The sequence below is a fragment of the Pan paniscus genome, chromosome 6 (assembly GCF_029289425.2).
Source record: "Pan paniscus chromosome 6, NHGRI_mPanPan1-v2.0_pri, whole genome shotgun sequence".
Lineage (NCBI taxonomy): Eukaryota > Metazoa > Chordata > Mammalia > Primates > Hominidae > Pan > Pan paniscus.
The window spans coordinates 160,099,321-160,105,918 of record NC_073255.2 but is presented as its reverse complement, the minus strand read 5'-3'; the positions used below and the strand labels follow the sequence as shown (position 1 = coordinate 160,105,918).

The window sequence follows — 6,598 nt, the reverse complement described above, 5'->3', positions numbered from 1 at the left end:
CATGCCAGATTGTCTAAAGTGTCCAACACTATGGGGTAGATTCTTTTTTAATTATATTTTATGCTAGAAGTATAAAACCCTTGAATCTGGATTAAAGGATAGAGCAGATCTGGGACTTACATAAATGCATTTCTGAACATGATTGAAATATATAGTAAGCAGTTATTTTATTAGTACAAAAATTATACAGCCATTTTTATAAGTCATATGACATTCAGCTTAATATAAAAGACCAGGTGTTATTCTAAGCACGTTAACTTATTTGGTTCTCCCAATAAGCCTATAAGTTAAGAACTAATATCTTCATTTTTGACAATAAGAGTGAGTAACCTACCTAGGGCCACATAGGTCATAAGTGGAGGAATTAGAATGTAAACTAAAGAAGCTTGAAGTAAGGGCCTTCACTCACCACCACCATATACCATAACAATTCTGTGTACCTGTGGTACCCTTCACCTTTGCACCACGAGTCATACAGCTGTGAATACCTGCTCCATGCAAGAGCCAAACTTGGAACCAATAACAATAGAAAACAGAGAAGGGATCCCACAGGGCAAAGCAAGCAGGCTCCAGGGTCCAGGAAGTGAGCAGAAAGTGAGACAGAGTGGGTAGAAGGTGTGGATTCTCTTCCTTGTCATTTGCAGGTGAGAGGATAGGCAAAGGCAATTGCTAAGGACAAAGGCTAGATTGCCAGGAGGTGATAAATAAATAGAAACTGAGAAAGAAGAGAGCAAAATTACTCTTAAGAAAACTAGAGATAAAAGAGAGAATTAGAATGTTAATTTGAAAGTGTACTGAATAAAGTGGATTTGAAACTCTCAAGGTTTAGGGAATAACAGGGGTGAATTAAACATGTATGTAGCCAAACAGATTGAAAATGGTAGAAAGAGGGAATAATGCCTAGTATGAAGACAAGTGGTGAATGTGGTTGCTTTAGAAAAGAGAACATATGTATCATCTGCCAACATTAAAGCGGGGAAGTGAAGAGGTGAGAATATCAAACTATTTTTGAAGTAAAGAATAAGAAATCTTTATCTTCTCAATATAACCTTACTATTGACTACCTGGAGCTATGCTTTATGGATACAGGGTTTTACTATATACAGCTCTACCAAGAAAAATAGGCAACTCATCTTCAAAGACACTATACAATGAAATAAAAACACCAAAAATAGACCGTTTTTTCCTCATGTTGAGGGATTGTAACATTAAATTTTCCTCTTGCTTCTAAAACATTACTCGCCCCTTGCATTCTTTCCTTCAGCATATATAGGGCTTTTTATCCAAATAAATGATCAACCGAATCTCTTGCTTCCTCCTCTTTCCTTCTCTTTATAGCTAACCATGTCACTGAAACCATTGGCTCATTAGTGACCCTTTAACCCACTGCAGTCTGACTTCCACCTCCATGTCCTCAGGAAAATACTCCCATGAGGTCACTCACAACCTCCATCCAAGGACACATGCAAGGAATATTCCTGTTGTAACTCACCCTGTCCTTGATCTCATCTTCTCTTGATGGTTCTTCTCCCATTTCTCTGATGGACCTGTGTCATTCTCGTATAATTTCCTATTCCATCTGCTCAATAAAAGCCAGTGTTCCCTAGGGTCCTCTTGTAGGTCATAATCTGCAACTTTCTATATATGTTAGGAACATAATCCAAAAGAAACAAACTTGAAGAAGACACAAAATAAGTTGTCTAGAAATAAGTGGTGAAGAAGAAGAAGTGACAATGTTGGGATGATGAAAATTCTGGGAACTTTAAATTAAATAAGGCAAATTAAAAATGATTAGAAACCAAAGATAAAACTGTCACATAAAGACATAGGAAGTTAAGAGGATTTTTGGCACTTCTGTGTGACTGAACTGGAGATTATGGACAAGGCTGAAGAGTCTAGGTCTGTTTAGCTTGGGTCAGAAGACCTGATCAGGCTTCCTGGTCCACACCAGGCTAGTGTTACCACAGAGGTCAGTAGGGACCCCAAACTCCCTCTTAGTAATGACCCTTTTTGAAAACTAGACTTTTTAAAGATGCTGATAAAAGCTATATTCTGTATTCCTAGGAAAAAGCATATATTCACATAGATATGAATTCACAAAGTTTACAGAATCTTACCCTGAACTATGAAAAGTTCCAACTTTTGCAGGCAGGCAGAATGCCCCACACATTAACAAGTTTATTCGTACTTTGTCCGGAAGTCCCTACTGATTAAATCATTGCAGTTCTTGGCAATTGATTTTTGAAAAAAAACTGTACTTTATTCATTTTTTCACTCTAGATACTATCCTATTCAGCTGCTCTACATTTAGGGCTAAAAAGGAAACAGTGATTGTCCTATTAACATATGTCTGCCTGATCTGTGAAACTCTGGTATGTGTTTGGCTTCAATTCACAATAGTTCTCATTTCAATTACTCTCTCACAACCAAATACTTTTGGAAAGCTTTCTCTATGACTGAAATACTGTTGTATTAACCAAGAGGGAAAAAAGGATGTTTAATTTTGTCAGTAACAAATAATTATATGTTTATCTCACTCAATAGAGAATTCCTTGGTATAATACTTGGAAGTCATTGTCTTTATTAAGGCATTCCCTTCTCACTCATATCTGAGGAAAACATGGTCTGGTGATGACATGTACTTACTTCAATAACAAATGTTCATCTAACAACTCATTCCAAAACCTTTTTTGTCTTTGGTCACCAAAATGCCTGCTATGCTAGATCCACAGGCTAGGAGAATGAATAAGAAAAGTTCTTTCTTTCAAAGGGCTGAGCCTCCTAGCAGACATAGACATGCATATATTTAATACATAAGGACACAGTATAGTAATCAGTGGTTCTTAACCTTGTCTTCATATTAGAAATACCACGGAGACCTTTTAAGAAATGATGCTGGGAAGAGAGGTTCTGGTTTAATTGGTCTGGGGCAGTGTCTGGACATCAGCATTTGTTAACACCCAGGTAAATCTAGTATGTAGCCTCTGTCATGGTGGAAAATACAAGGCACTGTGAAAGCATTTCGCATTTACTAAGGATCTATAATAAATGTCTGGAGGATGCGATCCCTGAATTGATTCATTCAGTGAAGGAATATCAAATCAGAGAGAAGGCTCTCCCAACCAGATGCATCAGTACATGCAATAACATGAAAATGCGAGGACATGTAGGGGGTTCATTCACTCTTTCACTCAATACTTATTGAGCGCCTTCTATATCCCAGGTACTGTCCAGGGACCTAAGATCTAGGCCCAGTAACCATACAAAAATCACCCTGCTCTCATATAAATTATAGTCTGATGGTAAATACTGACATTATACCATTAATTGCAATAATGTTTACATTATAATTTTGAGTATTTCTATAAAGAAGCAGAGGAAATAGGTTCTAGTTGCATCAGACCCCAGCCACTCTGGTGGGCCAGGAAGTTTTATATGAGGAACTGACATTTAGGCTGAAACTTGAAGGATGGGCAGGGGGTGGTTGGTAGAAGTGGGAATGGAACACAGAGAGCTGCTGGCAGAGAGAATAGTTTTGCAAAACCTTAATGAGGAATGCATGGCCAGTGGGTGCTCAAAGCACAATGAGTCAGGGGAGAGTGGTGGAGGGTGAAGAAGGAGAATGTTTCCTCAGGTGGTCAGATTATCCAGGACCTTGTAGGCTGTGCTGAGTCCTGAGTAGATCACATGCTGCACCAGTGACACATTTGTAAGTGGATCTCTTAGTAGTTAAAACAGTATTTTCATAAGTACCTCAATGTCTGAAATATAGTCCTGTCTTTTAGATAATGTTCAAAGATGCTAGTTGACTTGCACAAGTTTACACAGCTTAAAATCAAGCTGCAGAACAAAGATTAGAGCTCATGCCTGGTGACTCCATGGCTGAGCCTCTTGTCATCATATTACAAGTAATACTTTTCTTTATTATACTCTGTATATTATATGCAACTAAGGAAAGATTGTTTTGGTAAATCTACACTCACTTGTCTAGGTTTTATGACAGTACAAAGATGTCTGGAGCACTTTGTTGTTTGTTTTTATAAGAATGACAGAATCAAAAGATGAAGAGCAGATTTTTTTCAGGCCATACAACAGTAGCTAGTCAGAACTGTCTAGATGAAAGGAATCTATGAAGACAGATCTTTGTTCAGAGCTGGAGGGACCTTATTTACTCAGAAACTGCTTGTGAGAGGATATGAACACTTATACTCCTTAGGCCCAAATGTGAAGAAAAGAAAGCCTTCTTGTCCAAATTTTTCTGATGAAAAGGAGTTTTGTCAAAGGTCCTAAGGAAGCTATGGGAGCACTCAGGAAGCAGGCAACATATAGGCAGGCCTTTACACTGCTCCAGAGCCTCACTCTGTCTGTGTATCTTGGCGAGGGACAGGGGTAGGGGCTGGAGAAGCTGGGGGGGAGTTGGGGGGGAGGTGGGGGGGTGAGGGGAGCTGCACCTGCCAATCAAAAGCTGCTTCCACCTGGCCCAAGATCATGTTCACTGGCTGCCAGATTTCTGATGGGGACAGATCAGGGTCACAAGCTCCCCCAAGTGACGTTTCCAGGAAATTTACATAGTGTTTGCCTAAGTGGAAAAGATTCATGGTAGATGTGGGACAAACAGCAATTAATCTTTCTTGTCACTTTTTCACAGTTTGGACTGGTTAGACTGTAGCAGCTATCACCATAAAACAATACAGAGAGAAATGTTCTCTATAGACACTACATAGGGACACAAACTATGTATTTAAATAAGTAAATCACTGAAGAGTCAACCCCTAACTACATAGAACTAAATACCAGGAAAAGTAACATCTGGTGACATGTTAAAAATGTCAAACTCTTAAATATTTCTATCTATATTCTAAATTTGTAAAATCTTAATGCATATCTATTCCAGAGAATAGAAGCCAAATACTTTTACACGTGGGTGAGCGTCTCAATTCCTGGAATATAGCCAACGGCTTCTTAAATACGTGATGATGGTGCCTGAGCGAGCACCCAGGTGAGGCCAGCTGGACTTTCCACTCACTGGCCCTTGGCCCACGCCCCCTCCACTTGCACAGTCCACCTAGTGGGTGGATATGCAGCAATGCGTGTCTGCTCTGCTGCCTGCCACGGGGTCCACTGCCCAGAAGGCCACAGCCGCGGTGATTTTTCTTCATGGATGGGAAGATATCGGGCACAGATGGGCAGACACTTTGCAGGTATCAGAAGTTCACGTATCAAATGTATCTGCTCACATGTGCTAATTATGCCAATGACATTAAATATGAACATGGCTATATATTCTTTGATGTTTTTGGGCTTTCACCAGATTCCCAGGAGGAGGAACCTGGAATTAAATAGGCAGCAGTAAATGTAAAACTTTTGGTAGATCAAGAGGTGTAGAATGGCATTCTTTCTGACAATTATTTTGGGAGGATTTTCTCAGGGAGGAGCTTTTATTTTTATGTACTGCTCTTACCACACAGCAGAAACTGGCAGGTGTCACCGCATGTGACTGCTGGCTTTCACTTTGGCCTTCCTTTCCAAAGGGTCCTATTAGTGGTACTAATAGAGATATTTCTATTCTCCAGTGCCATGGAGATTGTGACCCATTATTACCCCAATGTCTGCTTTCCTTATTTTTTTCTTATTGTTTTATATTGGTAAATCTAGCCAATGTAAACTTTAAAACCTGTGAAAGCATAATGCACATTTCATGTCAACAGAAAATGATTGGATGTCAAGCAATTCACTGATAAAATTCTACAGTTTTATCCAATTGATTGATTTCACTAAGAGTCCTTTTATAGAAGTACGCCAGCGGTATTGTAGTGGAGTATACACTTTTTCCAATGTCTGATCTTCAAACTTCTAAAGTTTTCAGTTTTAAAATGTTTTGCAAATACACACCAGTGACACCTTACAGGAAATTTATCCTATGTCTCCTCATGAAAAATTTAGGATCTTTTAAGCTATATACCTGTATTCTTATAATATAACTCAGAATATACTCACATTAAAATAGGTGAGGTAGCTAGTTTCTTTTTTTGCAAATATAATTCAGCAAAGTAATGAAATACTACAACCAGATTTTTTATTACATCATTTGAAAATTACTGATATGCTTAATGAAAATTTGTTCAGGTATAAATGAGCAGTTAAGATATAAACAATTTATGTATTCTATGACTTAGTCTATGGATTTATTCCAAAATTGCTTAGTCATCATGCAGTGTCTGTATTTTTACATGTGTATTCATATATATGTAATGATTGTAATATATAATAAGAATTACACTAGTCCTAGTAATAAGGATAATGCTAAGTGTCAATAAAGAATAATATTCTTCTCTTCAATTAGTGGCCCTTTTATTTTGGGACCAGGCTTTTCTCTTCCGATATAATTTCTATTTAATATTCCTTTCTCCTCTCAAGATAAAAACATGTTTTTATTGTCCTTCATAGCAGACCAAACATTGCTTCCCTGCCATAGACATTTACTGTCAACACATGCTATGACTTGACATTCTGAATCACAAACATAAGGTATTTAAAATCTATACTTACTTCATAAAGAAACCAGACATTACTTAAAACTTGCACTACTTATTTCAAA

The 6,598-nt window shown here is 38.0% G+C and overlaps 1 pseudogene; it reads left to right on the top strand.

The window, feature by feature from the left end:
* Positions 1-5,025: 5,025 nt before the first annotated feature.
* On the top strand, positions 5,026-5,769 carry LOC100967831 (acyl-protein thioesterase 1-like; annotated as a pseudogene).
* Positions 5,770-6,598: the final 829 nt, after the last annotated feature.